The 20,072-nt window shown below is 38.3% G+C and overlaps 1 protein-coding gene across 9 annotated transcripts in view; it reads right to left on the reverse strand.

The window, feature by feature from the left end:
- The window catches only part of TSNARE1 (t-SNARE domain containing 1), a 464,710-nt gene that overhangs the window by 20,557 nt on the left and 424,081 nt on the right, over positions 1 to 20,072 (reverse strand). Inside the window, exon 14 of one of the 9 annotated variants that reach the window (XM_052704283.1) lies at positions 15,388 to 15,765. The exons of 7 other annotated variants lie outside the window; for them this stretch is intronic. The gene's annotated coding sequence lies outside the window, so the exon portion shown is untranslated. Of the gene's footprint in view, positions 1 to 15,387; positions 15,766 to 20,072 lie in introns of those variants that run through there. One more of the 9 variants, XM_052704289.1, reaches the window with a different exon arrangement.

Here is a 20,072-nt window from a genome sequence, read left to right on the forward strand (position 1 = left end):
GGTGGCTTCATAATTTTCCAACTTCATGTTGAGCAGTACAGAAATTCCGAGTATTACTATACTTTTGTCTGATTTGTCTGATTCGTTTTCTCATTTTTAACATGTGCTGACAGTACAACTGTTTTCTTTGTAGAACCTGGTTCTAAACCAAAAGAAGTGATTTTCAAGCCCCGAGAAACAACTTATCATAAAGAAAAGTAAAAGAAAAAAAAAAAGACAGCTTGATGAAGCAAATTATCCCTTGAATAATTAACAGTTACATGGGCTACTCTTACCTATGTCACCAGAGCATCGTACTTTGACATATTCATGAAATGTTATGCAAAAGAAAAGCTAAATATTCCTTCACTGGCACATCCAGCTCCTTCTGCCATATGTCATTTCCCTCCTCATATTTGCATTTGAAAGCCTTCTTTTGTATTGCCTTCATATCATAGTTAAGGAAGAGACCTCAGAAGAGATGGCTTGAAAAAGAAACATCTGTCATGGGCCCTGGTGTGACATGCTAGAGGTGGCTTTGTGGAACTGACAGTTCATTAAGAGTTGAAAGGCGGGTGGTTTTTTTTTTGCTACTTTCATTCACTTTTTTGCACTGCTCATGCTAGGCCACAAAGTCTTCATCTCTTGTGTATTTTTGAAATACATGCTATGTTCTACTATTTATATGGACCTTGTCTGAATGTAAATGTAAACTTAGAAGTCTTAGAGGGAAGTCTGGCTATTGGATTATCCCTGAGGAATAAAAATCCCTCTATGATACTCCTGTTTTAGGGATGACGGGGGCTATCAAACGCATTATTAGATATAGAAGGATCACATGGGCCCTGGAATGACAAAAATTCAGGTCTCACTTCTCTAAAATTGTGTTTTACAATACGGAACACTACAATGACTAAAAAGCTTTTGTTCTGTTCTGTCAAGAGCTGTGGTCAGCAAAACAGATTTGATGAAAGCAGTGCATCTCAATTTAAAGCTAATTGTAGCCAACCTTGAGAAAATACTGACCTGAGGACAGTGATGTCAAATCAATTTGGGAATCAAAATTTCCAGCTGAAAAATAAGAACAAAGAGCTGGAATCACAGTTTCCTAAAGATTTTGAAATTGATCCTAAAAGCCAAAATCCATTAGGATTCCGAGTGCATGGAAAGTTCTTTTATCTGTCTGAAAAACTATAGTCCTGCTGGAGAAGGTCATATTGTCACTCCCAGGGTCTCCCACAGTATTTTTGTGTTTTTAAAATAACTGTGGGATGGTCTTGTCTTCTTTACATAAAACATTAGAAAGGGAGAATAGAGTATTTTATTTTCTCTTTCATTAAGTGCCTTGTTGCAAATAAAGTCGTTAAGACTGATTAAGTGATAACAATGAAAATTTCTATAATAATATAAGAAACTCGAGAAAGTATTGGGAAGCGTTAAGTCTGTGTAGTTCTGAGTCCCAATTCTGCTGCTTTTATTTCTTTGTGTAGTTTTATCAAGCATACTTTCTGGCATAGAGTAGCCAAGAATTACTTTGAATTCTACAGCATTTGTGAACGTAAATGAAAATGTTGGTTTTTAATATTAAACCCCATTGACAACAGGCTATATCTGGATTTTGTTTGTGTTTGAAAAGCAATGTGTTTGAAAATGGCAAATAATAATAATAAAACTTTAATTACAGCTTGAAAGCAAAATGGAATCTCTTGTTCAAATTCTCCTTTGACTACTGAATCATAAATGTGGAAAATTTTATGTTGCAAAACTAATCGTTTTTTTTGTTTTGTTTTGTTTTTGTTTCTGTTCTGGTAGCTGCATTGATCAGACTTAACCGAGTAAAGAATAAATATCTATGGTTTGGTTTATGTTTTTTAAAAACATAGGCATTTGGCTCCTCACTGCAGCTCTTTAAAAAAAAAAGACAGGTTTATTGTGTCTGCAGCATCATTCAACCCATCTGGCACAAACTAGCTGCAAAGTTCATTAAAAAACAGTGTGGTATTCTATCCTATGTGCTATTCTGACTGGTTACTTCTACTCCCATGCTGAAAGCAGTCAACAATGGGAGTTTTTTTGTTTTTGTTTTTTGTTTTCCCCAGAAAATTCTGAAAAAGATGAATTTAAGATAGGAACTTATTTAGATGAATATTTCATCACCTGGTTTACTCCTCCACTCTGAACACAAAATGTTGCTTAAGCAGCACTTGAAGGCAGGCAGCCACCTACAGAACTTCTCCAGGCAGAAATCATAAGCATTTTTTGAAGTTAAACAGAAATAGAACAGTGACATTTTTCCATTTTGTTCCCTTAATTGATACTCAAAGTACAATTTTCTGTGCTGTTCTATCAACCAGATGCTCTTGTCTTCCACCATCTTACTACGCTAATGGAACCTGACGTCCTCCTTGTTGTTTCTTACTGCATTTGTGTGACTCACTCTGCAAAATAAAAATGCATTAAGAAAAACAGAGGTTGTGTTAATGGCAAAGCTATGAAATTCCCTTCATCTAATTGCATTCAGGTTCTTTCAAAGCTAAGGCTCTTGATGTTGCCTTGATATGCTATGAGCATTCAGCCATGAAGCCACGTACCAGCCAACGCATCAATTTTGGTAGAAATCCTGCTAGGATAAAATTTTCAAATTTACTTCAGTACCTGAGGAAGCAAATATGGATCCATGAAAACTTCTGAAGATATGAAGGCTGCATAATTGCTTTTGAATACTTTACTTCACAGTTGAAAAGCTGTCCAGAAATGACAAATAGCCACAAAATGTCTGTGTAGCATTTCTAATCAGCTGAACTTGTGATCCTAGCTACCTGAAGCACTGGATCTAAGAAAAGACTGATCTAAGAAAAGACTAAGAGAAAAGGAAGCAACACTGCCATTGGTTATTGCTGTTAAAGCTCAACTGCACAAATAATGGCATACAGGAGAAAGGCTTTTCATTTGTTTATAGTTAGGAAAGAAAAATAACAATTTCATGACCACTTGACATCTGTACATCCATAAAAGTTCAAAACAACATTTGTGCGTGAGGAAGATGGAAGACAGAGCAATTTTACTTAGTAACATATGATGCGTGTTCTCTTTTTAAAGTTCAGATCACTTTTCCTCTTTACAACAAAATACGTCCCCAAATGCAGAAACAAGAGCAATAAACACCTAAACAAGAGTTAAGATCTGATTCACAAGGAAAGAAAAAAAAAAAGGAAAGAAAGAAAAGCATTATGCCTCTAATTTGTTGAAGTGATTCTGGAATGTGGTAAGAGCATAAAACACCTGGCAAATGTAAAATTAGGGTCAATCATCTAGAGTACAGAACAGACTGACATCAACAGACAGGTGGTGATAGAATGACTGCTAAGAGGAAAATATTCTCCAAACAAGAGAAAAGGACAAGGTATACTATGCAGATTCAATGGCATGGTAATGTGCTAAAAGCATGTAAAATAATTACATTTTACAGAAGTTAATTTATAACTTAGAGTTGATTCCAAATTGTATAAAAACAAAGAGTAAGAATAAACTTGATCATAGAATCACAGAATTATGATTATGATTGATTAAACAGAAGAGATGCATTCAGAATGACTGGCAAATCTCACACTTGTACCCCTATCTGGACTGCAAAACCCAAAGCCCTGTAATGCTATCCCAGTCTTAATGGGATAAATCTGGCTACAGTACATAATGACATGACCTACATTAATGCAAAGCATTCAGAAAAAAAACCAATTAGAAAGCATACCACACCTCAGTGTTAATTCTTTTGAACCAAACTTTGAGATTTATAGATTAGTATGAAATCATAATTTGGTTTGGATGATGGAGGAAGCATTTTTCATCATTTTCTTTAGAGTAGCCTGCATTCTCTTCCAAATATCTGCATGACAGCTCAGAGGTGCTCGTTTCTTGTGTTGTCAGTCTTACTTGAGCCGAAGAGGTTAAGAACTAAAGACCCCTGTGGTTAATCCAAGGGACAATGAAATGTTGATAACTTTCCTTGAGCTAGGGAATGACAAACCCAGGCTTTCATCCCAGGGGAATTTTGCTGTGTTTTCACCTTCAGGGGGTTAAAGTAAGAGACATTTAAGAATCCTAACAGGCTTTTTGAAGACAGTAAATGAAACCAGGAGAAGTTCAAATGGTTCCTGAAGAGCTGCACAGCAAGAAGATGATGGAATTAGTTTTGTACTCCAGAAGTGAACGATACAAAGCTCAAAATTCTGCTTAATAGCTGTTGATGTTGATACACGATTTGTGTATTTTAGTGCCATTTGATTTGCACACATTTCTCTATAATTAGACAGCATAGGATTCCCACCTTCATGCTGAAGTTGCTTACATACAAGTTTAATGTTCTGTTCCCCAAGTATGTATCTTCATTGCTACACTTTGTTGTAGACGTTCGATCACTGGTTATCTCTTAACAACAGGAGGGGTGAATTGGCTTCTTTAAAATCTTGGCATTATTTCCCTTCTTTTTCTCTAGGTTGTGCTGACAATCTGTTTCTGCCCCCTCTCCGCTCTTCTCTTGAGTTTGTAATGTGCTAGTGTATTCCTTGTTCTAAATAACCTTAGTTTTAATAGCCTCATTGATGATACCATAAGGGAGCATATAACCACTTGAACGAGCTTACCCAGAACTACTAGCTGCCAGAAATGCTTGAAACATCATGTGTATCTTTATCTCGCTTTCAATGAGGGTCATTCTTTGCTTGTTGATTACTGTAGACCATTTTATTGAGATGCAAATTCAGTTAACTGATGAAACTTCACTTCTCCCTCCCCCCCGCCCCAGTATTAAAATACTCTTTAAATGCTTTGCTGAGAAACTCCAGTGTAACCATCTTTCAAACAGGGAACTGATAATGGCATCATATCAAGATTATGACTTTTTTTACTCATGTGAAAAATGCATTTGGCTAAGATACAAGGTTATGTTTGCCTATACTCACTTTAAGCATTATCACGTAGAATTCTAAATTCTGAAATGAAAAAAAATCTACAGAAATTTGAAATCCTTTTGAAGTAACACCTGCCTGAAACATGATTCATCCAGTTCCAAAGAATGAAACACAAATTCACAGGAAATGTAGGCAAAGGGAATGCCTCCTCCACACTTTCCTAGCTTTCCACTCAGAGGGCAAACAAGCATTCAAACCCTGGGATTTCTCCAAAGCTTCTGGGTATGCACATCTGCTACTAAAATCTGTACTGAACACACGGACTACAACCCAGCTCAGCTCTATGAAAAATCAGGCCATAAGCATGCATAATTTGGCATCCAAACACTAGCAATTACTTCTGACTATAACTTCTCTGCACTTCAGGTCCTCATTTACAAAATCCAAGCAAAAGTTCTTCCTGTATGAAAGGGATGTTGGGAGATACAGTCAAATATCTTATGGTTAAGTGAGACACGGAAGCTGACAATGAAGTGTTGTTGGAACTAGATGATCTTTGAGGTGTCTTCCAACAGCAGACATTTAGCAATTCTATGATTCCATGATTCCAAGTGATTCATTTTAAATTTAGAGCAGGATTTGATTGATGTGCAGTTACTACAGCATGTAACCACTCCTTGGTGAAGGTGAGAAGGATTATTAAATGACCACTCACCATACAGCACACTATGTCCTGTATTTGAGATCACTGCAGATGACGTCATAGCAATATAGCAACAAGGAAGCCGAAGTAATTTACATAGCCAATAGTAGCCTCTGGTGTTTAACTCTTGACTGATTTGGTATATGTCTATTAAAGTCTTTGAATACATTATACCTATTTCTTATAAGACATTCCTGCATGTAAATCAGATGGTTCTTTCTGAAGAATATTATTACAGATAAAAATTAGGCTATATAAGAAAATAAGTGGTAACTTTTATATATCAGGTTTTGTTTCATTTTATAGGTTCACAAGACTATATTTACAGTCAAAAGACAAATGCAAAATGATTCAATCTGCCATAAAAATTCTTTTTTTAATTTTTATACAGCACTCATATTGGGAACAGCCAATTTACAGCCAAATGCTGAGGAGCTCCTCTTTGGTTAGATTTCAGCTTCGGAAAAGGATTAGACCTAACTACACAGCTGGCTGCTCTTCCTTTATGAGGCTCATCTTGTTTTGCAGCCTACTGCTGAAGGCTCATTGCTTCTCCCAGTATGTTAGATATAACACGATAGGATGTGCCTTTGGGGGGATCTTACACTTCATGTTGGTGGAATTAGTTGCCATTGGAGGTTAGCAATTACAGTATATTAGATTTATCAAGGCTGCTTTAAAAATAAACCAAATCCTCTATTTCTGTAGAGAATCTATGATATCTTTCATATTGGTTGCAAGTTTAGACTTACACAGAAAGTTCCCTGTGGTTTCTGTATCACCACTCATATCTCATTTAATCTGATTGCTTAATTTAAGACTGATTGGTTTGATGCTTCTCTGGCATCACTCTGACCTCTGCATCTCTTGGCTTCTGAGCAGGTACAACAGGAGCACTGTAAGGATTAGTTTCTCACTGACTAGGATGCAAAGGAGATTTTTTACGTATGCTGTACTAACAAGGCTGGTCATAACAGTTAACATTGTATGTCAATGGACAGAACAAGTCCCTAGGTGAAGAGAGAGAAGCTGTGGCAAAGATGGAGTCCTACAGGAGATGGTTATGGAGTTTTACATGTTTAACCGTTTCATCAGTGCGTGAGAAAAAGGACAGAAGAAATAACTGAAAGAAAAAGAAAAAAACAACAACAAAGTAGTGTGCCATCTGCACAGAAAAACAGGAGAACCTACATCACAAAAATCAGGGCAAAAGGAAGCTTGAGAGTATGCCATGGTTCACACATACTCTTGAGCTGAGTTCATGCACCACTCACCCTTACAAGAGGGCTCAGCTGCACTCATGGCACCAACTCAAACTGCTTGGCTGTGCAATGTTCAGAGCTGTAATAAACAGGCAGCATGGATGAGACCACTTGTTTTGAGAAAAAAAATTAACTTAGCTGCAGGAACACAAGCATTCTATATCACTTGTCTTTAAGGCCAAGAACAGATCCTGGCAATACTTTTTTCCCCCTTGCCTCTTTTCCTCTTTCCTTTCCTACCCTTTTCCCTTCCTCTTCCTTCCTCCCTTCCTCCCTCCCTGCCTTCCTTACCTCCTGCCTCCCTGCCTTCCACTCCTTCCAATTTTTCTTTCTGTAATAGGCATATATACCCTTTCGAACACAATAACATTACAGCAAACATGCCCATATGCCTCCCACATTCTCTAGAAGCATCTTCAAGGGATGTTCAGTAAGCGGCAAGCCAGCAGGTGTAGTCTTTTCTGTGACCCATTACAGCTCCAGAAAAAAGAACAACTCATTCCAAGCATGAACTGCATGAGAATACACAAGTTGGGAGCACATAAGCTAAGATTCCTGCCACAGAAGTGAAGGCCCACTTGCTAACAATAGCTTTCAAAAGTGCCTCCCTCCAAAGAGAGTATTCTTTTATCTGCTTCCTGCTGCCAGGTAGGCAACTGAGTGAAAATTTAGCAGAACTTCTAACAGTGCACAATGGAAGCCTCACTGCAGAGGCTGAGATGAAAACAGTATCTCCCGTAACACAAGAAAGTCCAATTGACACTTTGCAGTAAGTAGGTGGTCTCATGGCAGGTCCTAGGAGGCAGTTGCCTTTAAAGTTAAAGCCAATCTCACTGGCCATGCTGCTAAAATTGTCTGGAGAGAAGTGAAACATTAAATCCAAGCTTTAGTGCCTGGCTCTGTGAGGCAGTATGGAATCTTCCATGACCTTTGGAGACACTTAATCACCTCTTGAGTTGTTTGAGCTTCGATAATACTTTCTTACTCACAGAGGAAATACATGCAGTGCTATGCATATACACAGGCATTTTTATCTGTCTTCCCCGTTAGCAGATGGAGTGAAATGAGAGGATGCAGATGAAGTTGAAAAGTCATCTTGAAAGATACATCCTTCAGTCCTTGAATCTGCAGCAGTATTTTTCTCTCAACCTTGGAGAATCATTACCACCCCATTCCTCACATTTCCTTCCCTCGATGTAGCACTTCTCCTAAGCCACTCCTCACCATAATCTGTCTCAGTGGTCATGGAATCATAGAATATCCTGAATTGGAAGGAACTCATAAGGATCACTGAGTCCAACCCTGATGGTCAGGAGACTGGGATGACCTTAGGTGCTCCTAGTGGGCAGAGGGACATTTTCATGGTTCCCTTTGGCAGAATGATTAAAGAGCACTCATGGGGGATGCCAAATAGTGGGTGCACCACAGCAGATCCTTCAGGACATGCTGATGCAGAGGAAAGCATTATGAGGCTCCTCCCTGCTCCTCCCATACAATGGGCTTAAGATCTTACTGCAGCTATTCATTAAACTTAGTACTGCATTTATATTCCAAAGCACAGGGCATTTTGCAAACACATACTTAATCATGAATAATAAACCATAAAATCATTACGGTTGGAAAAGACTTCTGAGATCATACGGTCCAACCATCAACCCAGCATCACCACGCCCAGTCAAATAACACAGGATTTGGAATAAATGAAGTGTAAACAGTTAATTTCATTTGTTGGAAAGGACAAGGTGGAAGTAAATCTGGGTGATGCTGTGACTGTGCCAGTAGCTGATCGAACAAACATGGGCACTGCATAAATCACAAAAGTATCCATCTTTTCCAGTCATAAGGGTGCTTTTGTCAAATTAATGCAGACAAAAAAAATAAATATTTATTCTTCTTTTTTTATTTTCCTTTCTGATTAAGCCTGGGAAACTTCCTTACATTCATTCAGCATGAGGACTTACAGTGTTACATTAAGCATGTAGATATGTTTCTGAACACACCTGCTCTTCTCATGTCCCAGCTTAGATTTCCTTATGCTTTGTTTTCTTCTGAAGTGACAAAGAGGAAAGAGATGAATAATCTATCCTGGTAAATGAAAACATTTTATTTAAAAATAAAGGCTGTGTAGCCTTAAGATGAGTGGGCAGATGACAAAATTTCATCTCAGTAAATAGTGTCTGCAGATAGAAGTGAGAAGAACATGTAGGATGCATCAAAGTTGTTTAGCTGATGGACTTCACAACATATCATCCATGCAGATATGGTTGTGGTTTTCCTAGACAGCAATGCTGCTTCTCTGCAGTTCTTCCCTGAAGGCAAGGGAATATAGCATCTTACACCTGTCTGAGGTGTTCGAAAGGCTCTCCTTTCTCCATAAAAACAATTATCTTCCTGCTGACTCACTCGGTGCAGATATCTTACCCAAACAAGCCCTAAAGCTCAGCAGAAATCCACATGGATAGATTCATGCTCGTGTATCTATCAAAATAACGAGGACTTCAAGTGATGTCTTGAGACCACCGGCATATATCACACACCATCTGTAAGTGCATCAATTCCAAAATGAGAAGGAAAAAAAACCTGTGCTCCTTCCTGAAGAACAAAGCCTTTCAGGCTGCAAAACCCTCCCAGTCTTCCATTCCACCTGTTCCCAGTCTGAGGTACTCCTGAATTTAAGATAGCTCTGCAGATAGCGCAGCAGTAATAACCAGTGATGGAGAGCAAAAAAAGTTATGTGAAGAAAACACTTGCACAAAATAAAATCCTAGAGAAATCAGTTCCCTTGTACGATCCTACCTGGCAAACTCCAAGAATTGATGTGTTATTTATTTATTTGTTTTTCTGCCAATGCATAAAAAAGATGCACAGCGTGCTATCCTGTGCTGGGCATGCATTGGTTTTTACTCCTCCTCAAATTCCTAAAGAGTGTGCTAAAGTGAGAAAGATACAGCACGAGTAGAGTGTTGGCATTTTTCCCAGCAAGGAGCTGAGTACTGGCAGTTTTCCTGAACTAAGAGGGACATTTCTATTTTGTCCCTTTCTGCTTCAATTGACGAAGGATAAAAATGTGCAGCAATAAAAGGAATCAAGAAAGCAATTAATCCTGCTGTTAATTCTACTTTGGAGCCCTTCTGTTTCATTCAGCCACATGCCACTGCATTCACTCCACTCACTCCTTTTCCTGGATGTCTTTGCAGAACACACATACAAGCTGCAGACCAGGTGGTCAGCATGAAGAGTTGGTGTGCCCAGGCCTGAATCTGAATCAGGAACTTCATCATAAAAAGTTATGCATGGGAATCATTCTTTATCTTGATAAGGATTGCTGCATTTCTTTATATTTTGTTTGATGTTGCTATAACCCTCAGAGGCAAGGCAAGGCAATGAGATTGGTATGCAGCGTTGTGTCTGAATGTGGATTGGGAATTTACTTGTGGGCATTATGATGTTTTCGCGTTTGTTCTCTAGTAGTGTTTTCTAGTTTGTATTCTAATAGTTCCTAACATTATACCTGCCCTTTTGGCTGCCACTGAGCACTGAACTGACATTTTATGGTGATGACTCTACAATCCTTTTCCTAAGCAGCAACAGATAATTTGAATTCAATAAATGGTACACACAGTTAGACCTGGTTTTCCGTATGCATCTGGACTTAATTCTATCTTAAAAAATATGTATTTTGGGGGGGGTGGGGGAGGGTGTGCAGTAATTACCTTGTGAGCCTTTGAAGACTCTCTCACTACAGGAAAGACACTGAGAGCTTGGAACGTGTCCAGGGAAGGGCAACAAAGCTGTGAAAGGTCTGGAGCCCCAGTCTTATGGGAAATGGCTGAGGGAACTGGGATTGTTAAGACTGAAGAAGAAGTGGCTCTGGGAAGGCCTCATTGCTCTCTACAACTACCTGAAAGAGGCTGTGGTGAAGGGGGGTTGGCCTCTTCTCCCATGTGACAGTAGTAGGATGAGAGATAATGGCCTTATGTTGTGCCACAGGAGGTTTATTTTGGATATTAAGAAAAAATTATTCTCTGAAAGAGTGGTGAGTTATTGACACAGGCTGCCCGGGGAAGTGGTAGAGTCACCATCCTTGGAGGTGTTCAAGAAATGTGCAGTTGTGGCACTGAGGGACATGGTTTAGTGAGCATAGAGGGGATGGGTCAATGGTTGGATGACATGATCTTAGTTGTCTTTTCAACCTTAATGATTCTATAATTCTAAATAATCTGAATAATTCTGTCGGCAGTAATTTTACTAGATCGTTACTTTTCTTCTAGGCAAGTCCTAGAGACCCTACCCATAACTTCTTTCATCTTTCCTTCACTGTGAGAATTAATCACCTTGTTTCTGATTCATTTTGTATCTGATCGCTTTCTCATTATTAATCACTAGGGGGCTGATTAACCTGTGACTTCTTCCATGTGCGTGCAAAAGCATTTCTTTTTTATACTGTGATACAAAAAATAAAGTATACTATGCAGACTACTCGTCTTTGTGTCTGTTTTCTTTTGGCCCTTCAAAAAGCACCAGTAGATCAGTAACGTGATATATTCATCTGTTGAAGTATTAATCACAGAATCATAGAACTACAGAACCATAGAATCACAGAGTGGCTTGAGTTGGGAGGGGCTTTTTCGAAAAGAATACTCTAGGATGCAAGTTTTTAGAAATTTCTTATGACTTTACACCCTTAGATGCATTTCTCACTTGTTCCAGGCTCCTCTCTACTTCTAATCCACCCAGAAATACCATAAAAGCTCCCTGTCATGTGTATTCTGGGCTCTTATTCTCTGGATCTGAACCTCTGTTCAATCTCTGAAAGGTCCATGCTCCTCTGTACTTCATTTATCCAGCACTGCAGAGGATTCCTTTGAGACTTTATCCTGCTGGATTGTCATTTGAAGTTTGTAACACTGAAATTACACCATCCAGGCTGAAAAAGACACAAAAGGGGAACAGAGGACAGGAGCAATGCAGAGGAGATGATAAAACCTCAGATAATGAATAGCATATGGAATTGCAGACCTGTGTTGAAATACAAACATAAATAAGCCAGGATACATCTTCAGTAAAGCTTCCAGTTCTGCAGGCCATTGTGCTTACACTTCCATCCAGTTACAGCTACCTAAAAAAAATGCATTGTTTTGCTCATCCCAATCTTGCCTTAAAACATCTGACAGCTTTTATAACATCAAGCTGAGTTTATTTGTTTGCTGGGCAGGAGCCTCTTCTGAAGTCTAACAGATTGAGTTATTGGGATTGACTGGGTCAGTGAGATATTCCCATTGCCTCAGTGCTATAAATGATAACATAACAAGAATTTCATTAGGGCAGCATGGTAATAAATGTACAACTCATTCTTTAAAGGGAAAGTCACTGAGAATTAAGATCTGCATTCTTTCATTCCTAACAACATATGCCTTCATTTCACAAATGTTTTCTCCTGAATTTTCATGAGAACAGGCCTAATATCTGCTGCTGAACATATGATACTGTAAAGAAAGAGTACAAAAATGTGTAACCTTTCTGAATATTCGAAATTCTAAGTGTCTGTTTTGTGTGCATAGCTAAAGATACTTTTGTGTGCCTTCATATTTCCAATTATTTGAAATTTTGTCTGACTAGCCATAAAGGTAATGATTATTTTCAGAGGTAAACATCATCTTCATAGGAATCAGGCTTTCACTAGAGGTTTTCTTTATGCTCTATCAGGATGCAAGTCTATTTGGGAGTTGGACTACTAACACCTTCAGAGGTCCCTACCAACTCAAATGATTCTATGATTCTATTATACTATTTGTGTAAGGCATCTATAAAAAGAAAGACTACAAACTTGAAAAGGACTTGTGAACTTGCTAACTACTTACACCTCTAACTCTTTACTATTCTAGTATTTTTATTTGCTCTATGGGACTGTTGCCAACATGGGAAAATGCATGTTCTGTCTTTCAAATTTGTCAGATATGCAGCTGCATTCAGTTATTATTCAAATACTTGAAAATCATATCATTTTTACTTTGGGATCAACAGTAATCAAACAAAGCCAGTATGAAAATACATGGATATAAAATTTATTTGGAAGTAGGAATAGGAGTAATTATGTTGCCTAAAAGCTCATATTTTTGGTTTAAGTCTAAATAAAGAATTAGAAAGCATCTTTCATGTGCAACTGTGGTACTAACAAAAGTTAGTCTACATTTGATATCATGCTGCTACTGTGGCACCTCGGTAAATCTCATTTAATTGCTGTATAGTTATAAATGCAGTGTGTCTTGCTGCTCTTCTGCCAGAGACAACCACAGCATCCATCCTGACCATTTAACAGCTTCCATTAATTCAATTCTACCATTTCACATACCAGGTAAAACCTGCTCTCAACTTTCAGACTGTTTTATAATGAAACTCTCCTTCCAAACATCTCCGGCCCACCCACCACTAAGTGAGATGTGAAATTAAGAACACTTTGGGGAGGGTTTGTTCAGCTTGTACGCTTTTCAACCCTGTCTTTTTTTCACAGGATGTTAAATTTATGGTAATTAAAGCTGAAAAAATGTTTCAGCTGCAATTGAGTGTTTGCAGGAATCTTCTCATCCCATTTTCTTTATTTGAAGTCAGAAAGTACTAAGTTTTACTAACGGGAGAAACAGAATCATAGAATCGTTTGAGTTGCAATGGATCATTAAGGATCACCTAGCCCAACTCTGCTGCGATGAACAGGGACATCTACAGGTAGATCAGTTGCTCAGAGCCTGGTCCAGGCTGACCTTGAGTGTGTCCAGGAGGTGAAGTGGAAGTCTTCCTGACAGGCTCTCATCAAGGGTAGTTTGGGTGCTCTCTAACTCCCAAATGAACCAACCTAGCTAAATGTCATTACATCATCATACACTGCTCCGTCATCTTACCCCACCAAACAGGAATCAATATTACTTAGGACAACATTTCATTAGAATTTTATGCTCCTAATTATAATCTATACTGCAGCTATTGGACTGCCTGTTCTTCGCTTGTCGATTCAAATGCCCTTGCCAAGGTAACCTGTAAACTGCATTATATAGGATTTATAGCATAATTTCCTTTGTGAATATAAGGTGATTATCACCTTCATTACTAGTCATAGATGTATGCGCTATTGTATTTTAAACATATTAGTGCCTTCCACGTGGCACATGGTAATTTACAATTACAATTGCTTCCTCTTAATCGTTACACTACAGTCTATTAGCAAATTGCATTTCCTAAGGCCTAGAAACATTTTCTTTCTTTTTTTTTTTTGGAAATCATCCTTGAAACACAACGGCCCTGGCTTCAAAACAGTTGCTTGCTGGTTCACTTTTACAGCAACCACTGGAAGGTTTTCCCAGCTTACTGCACTTGAAAATGGTACACTCAAGGTTCTTATATAGCAGTGCCCACATGCTATACTTAAATGCACAAGAATACCAGAATAACTTGACTCAGCCTAGAACAACAATGAAAAGTACCAAAATTACATCAATGTTCCCTTATCCTGTTCTTTGAAATTATAGTATTTGATTCTGTGCAAAGAGCATTTCCACTTCAAAGCCACTGCATAACATTCTAAACCAGAGATGGATGGGAGAGAAGCTGATACTTCAAATTCTCAGTGTTTTAAAAATGAATGCTATCAATTAATCATCACTGTCACCCAAGCAACATGATCTGTACAGAATGTCACTATGCTAAAATGCAAGTCTCTTCTATGGAACAGAGAACGCATTTATAGAAACAAAGTACAATGTTTTATTTTCTCTGTGATAACATTTTTTTCTCCTCTTCAGCCTTCTCCTCATAAAAGCAGCTGTCTTAGATATCTTTCATACTTATGCATATGCTTTTAAATTTATCAAGCCAGATTTGAATCAGTTGATATTATGTTACTCAAGGGCTTGGATCATATCAGGAAAGTTAAAAGAAAATTAAAAAAATATACACCAAATGAAAATAAACGTAGATAAGTAGAATGTAATTATATGCCCTCATTCTGGTTAGATAATTTCTGGAAAAAATAAGTTTGGCAACCCACTGCTATATTTCTTGAGAATATTCAGTTAATGTTTTCAGAAGGAAAAAGACAATACACTCAATCAAAAACATTACTCCTGCATCCACTCTCTTGAAGTCCTTCTGCCCAAGAAGAGCAAGAAACAAAAGTAAAGTCTTCTAATTAGAGAAAGCATTGAGCAACTTCACAGCATAAACTCAATTGCATTTCCTAATGCTTGAACCCAACAAACCTTCCTCTGAAGCTTTCCATGTGACAATGAATGGATCTTCACTCATGAGGATGGTTTAGAAAGTGATGAAAGAGCTGAGTAAGTTGTGAATTTTGTATTCAGAGGTATATTTCCCTATCAGAACGGTTCTGAACGAGTGCAGTTAAACAAACGTGCCCTGAACAGATATTCTGGTTCACTTATCTCCCAACTGCAGTCTCCATGTAGCTTTATAGCAGAGTTTCTAATCTCTGTTTCACCAGCATTAATGACAAGGAATGAAATGATGCTCAGTCAAGATTGCACAGCAAACTCTTTTTTTCTTTCTCTGACATTTATAGACTTAATCCTTTGCAATCTGCCCACTGCAAGGTGATTTAATCCCTAACTAATCACATTCAGCTCTGTTTTGGGAACAGGATTGAAAAACTGGAAAGAAAATGACAGATAGTCTGTTTGAAGACTGAACCTAATTTGTGCATTGTTTAACAGTTTTCTACAAGCAAATGAAAGGGAAAGGAGAAGAAATGATATGTAGAGGAAAATGTGCATTTGGACCAGTGCATTCATTCATTCAGCTACAGGACCTGAATCTGCAAATCCTTATCACCTGGAAATTCCCGTGGAAAGGAATCCATCTTCTTGATGGATATACAGAGTAGTATCCACTGTAAGAATCCACTCTGCAAAATAAAACAGCACAAGGGTTTTGTGACTTTTGTCACAATTCTTTGCACTGAGAAGTATGGACAGAAACGGTAAACCCTTTAAAGAGTGGTCTTCACTATCTCTAAATTGGGTCAAGTATTGCAGGAATGTAATATAACATGTTTGTGATCAGGTCAAGATTACTTGCATACCTCTGGAGATCCCAATGCATGGTGGAAGAATCCCATTAGTTCTCTTTTGGAAGAAGTTTCCATTGTCTCAACTCTTTAGTAGTTTGTTTTTACCCTATCCCACCTTCACATCTTGAACTAATTTGTCTTAACCAAAAGTGCATACTGTATTCCAGAAGGATGGGACATCATACAATTACCTGAGCAATGACATTATTGTTTATCACAACTAGAAAATGATTAGTTGATAAGATTTTAATAAGCACACCACATCAATGCCTCACACAAATCCCCAGTCAACAGAGTCTCATGAAAACGGAAGAAGTAAGAAAAAGTATTATTTCTGAGTGCGTTTGCATTTTACTTGTAAAAGTAAGCCTTGTTCCTCTTAAGTATAATTGTAAGGAAAATAAGATGGATTCTACTCTGCCTCCTATACAATATACTATATATTTTGTCTGAGTATCTGTGACAGAATGCATTATTAGTAATGATATGTGATTCAGAAAAAAAAATAGCAGGACTATTATATATCAGGCATGATCTGGTCTGTATTGAATAACAACACTTTCAGCTGACAGGCAGAAATGTCATTTCGTAGGAGTGATTTTCCTTTCTCTTTCCAATGGAGATTTGCTATCTTTGGATTTTATTGCAACACGATTTTAAACTCATTGTAGTACAGCCTACTGAAGAAGCAATTGCTCTTACAGTGCTAAGGAAAAATGCTAAATGCCTATGAATCTTGGTGCCCTGGTGAAATTTTAATTAAGAGGAATATTTTTATTTTCTCTGTTTTAAGTAAATCACTTTTACATTTAAACAGTAAAGCAGATCTGAGAGAGAGACTGAGCAACATTCTCTATGTGAAAAGGGAAAGATAGGAATGCAGTTTGTAAAGGTAGGGGACATAAATGCCAATATAAAATGCATGAAAATCAGTTATCACTATTTTGTTATTCTTAGGTGACCACCACACAAACAATTGTTTGAGATCCCAGTGGTTTTTGCATTCCAAGAAAGATAACTGAGATCACACTAAATCTGAAGCAAATCAGAGATTGGAATTCACAGAATCACAGAATCACAGAATCACCCGGGTTGGAAGGGACCTCAAGGATCATGTAGTTCCAACCCCCCTGCCTAGCAGGGCCACCAAACATACCCATTCAGATCAGGTTGCCCAAGACCCCGTCCAACCTGGCCTTGAACACGTCCAAGGACGGGGCATCCACAACCTCCCTGGGCAGCCCGTTCCAGGGCCTAACCACTCTCCTTGTAAAGAACTTTCCCCTAACGTCCAACCTAAATCTTCCCTCCTTCAACTTGGATCCATTTCCCCTAGTCCTGCTGTTGTCAGCCCTTCTGAAGAGTTTACTCCCCTCCTGGGTGTAGGTTGCCTTCAGGTACTGATAGGCTGCAATGAGGTCACCCCGCAGCCTTCTCTTCTCCAGGCTGAACAAGCCCAACTCCCTCAGCCTGTCCTCATAGGGGAGGTGCTCCAGCCCCCTGATCATCTTAGTCGCCCTCCTCTGGACCCTTTCCAAAATCTCAATGTCTTTCTTGTACTGAGGGCTCCACACCTGGACACAGTACTCCAGATGGGGCCTCACAAGAGCCGAGTAAAGAGGGACAATCACCTCCCTCTCCCTGCTGACCACCCCTCTCCTGATGGAGCCCAGGATCCCATTTGCCTTTCGAGCTGCCAGAGCGCACTGCTGGCTCATGTTATTTTTCACAATGGTATTAGAAATATTTATGAAGATCTTAATAAAAAAAAAAAAAAAAAAAGGAAGTGCTGCTGAGTTTTTCTGGCTAAAAATGTACTTATAAAAAAATGGTGATAGCTGGTACATCTGTTAAAAGGAGAAATCCTGGTAATCAAATGTTATCAAAATAGAGCTTTCTGCTTAGTGTTCCAAGACGAAAATCCACAGCTTCTTCTTTAGGTTATGGCAGCCCTGTGCTGACAACTGTGCTTGACAGAACGGCAGGAAGCAGAAGAAAGGACCAGATAATGTATGTGGACAAATGTGAAACACTTAGTGACGCAAGACCAAGGAATTATTTCTTAACAGAAGCAGTGAAACTATCTTTGCTTTTACAGGCAGTAAGAACAATCTTAAATTTAGGTGGATAATGGAACAGATGTTTTTTTCACCACTGATGCTTTTTGAAAACAGGGTAGTGCAAATATAGTTTGTAAGTAATGTAACATCTAGTACAGCACAAATAACAAGTAGAACACAACAGATTGTAGGATTATAAAAGTATTACAGTTTACACTGTTACATGTATTTTTTAGTAAAATAAAATAAAATGAAATAAAATAAAATAAAATAAAATAAAATAAAATAAAATAAAATAAAATAAAATAAAAATTTAAACATTTTGGAAAAACAGAAAAGTGTCCTTATCCCTTATGAAATCAACATTTTATCTCTTTAGAGTTTTGTTTTCTACGCCTACATTCCTATTACATTGATAACTCTGTTTAAGAGATTCATTTCTTAGGGTACTAAAAATTAATGACTATTTAAAAGCATTTCTGGCTTCAACAGATACATAACTGAGCAGTGTATCCTCTCCCCTTGTAAGTTATGCAAACTATCCCAATTCCATATCTTCATATCAAGCAAAATATGAGACAATTAGTCATCTCCTTTCAGATAACTCTACGACTTCCATGACTTCTGACTTTGAAGGAGTTACTGGTGAGGAAAAGGCGATTACAGCAAATCTGAGCACTTTGAGCCAACACATGTTGCTGGGCAAAAGCTAAGAGGCAGAATCATTTTTGTGCATTCATGAATTTATTTAGATTATGCAGACTGAAGGGTATTGAAAATGCTGTCCTGGTTTCCTGTTGGCAGGCAGAACCATCCAAACACAATTAACTCCAAAATCCATTTAACAAAACCACAAATCATGTTTAAAAGCAGCAGTAGGTTTCCCAGATACACATGGAGCCAAACAAGAAGCACAAAAGCCAAAGGCAGCTAAGGGAATTTGGTAAAGGAATTTCATGACACTTGCTACCTACTCACTGATGAAATTTGCAGAAGCTACAAACCTGATCCCAACATGGTGTTTGAAGATATTTGGCTTTTCTATGACAAATATATCCTATTTTGTCTCTTTAATTGTCTGGATCTGGAATGACAGAAAGGTTGAGGTTGAAAGGGATCTCTGGATCCATCTGGTCCAACCTTTGCTCAAGCAGAAACACCCAGAACAGTGTGCCCAGGACCACATCCAGGCAGATTTTTTAATATCTCCTGGGACGAGACCCCACTGGGCAACCTGTGCCAGTGCTCTGTCACCAGCACATTACAGAAGTACTTCCTGCTGTTCATAATCTTTTGAACCACCGTCAGAATACTGAAGTTTTTCTTCGGATGTTCAGGAAAACACAACTGACTAAAAATTCTGTATCTTTGTGCACGCAGGGGGAAATAACATTGTGTTTGAGATCATAGTATCCTAGAATGGCTTCTGTTGGAAGGGACCTCAAGAATCATCTAGTTCCAACTTCCCTACCACAGGCAAGGCTGCCAGCCGCTAGATCAAATACTAGGTTAGATTGAATGCCTAGGTCCCCATCCAACCTGGCCTTGAACACCTCCAGAAATGGGGCACAACCATCCCCAACCTCTCTGGGCAGCCTGTGCCAGCACCTCACTGCTCTCTCAGTAAAAAACTTCCCCTTGACATCTGATCTAAATCTCCCTTGATGACCCCATTAATATCAATCAAACCCTGATGAATTTAAAACTACCATTTTGTGAGTTTCAGGGATTTTCTAATTTGCATAAGCTTTCCCTATGAACTGATAAAAATTTACTTCATACTCAAATAGTATGGTCTATCTTCAGTATTATAATTGTTCTTGGCTGCATTAGCACACAGGAGACAGCAAGTCTAGCTGCTGGATAAAGAATTCAGTCATTTGATGAAGATTGTTAAACTATTTAGCAATCTTTGATAATGTGATTTAGTACGCTATTATGTTCATTATTATCTGTATTTATGTTTAAATCATAGACATTACATCCACCAAGATAGACTTTACCTAAAAACAAGATCTTTTCTTCTAGTATGTTCTCTCTGGGACTGTTGATACTGAGACTGCAATAGAACACAGTACAATT

Source organism: Tympanuchus pallidicinctus, unplaced genomic scaffold (genome assembly GCF_026119805.1).
Source record: "Tympanuchus pallidicinctus isolate F22 unplaced genomic scaffold, pur_lepc_1.0 scaffold5, whole genome shotgun sequence".
In the NCBI taxonomy this organism is placed as follows: domain Eukaryota; kingdom Metazoa; phylum Chordata; class Aves; order Galliformes; family Phasianidae; genus Tympanuchus; species Tympanuchus pallidicinctus.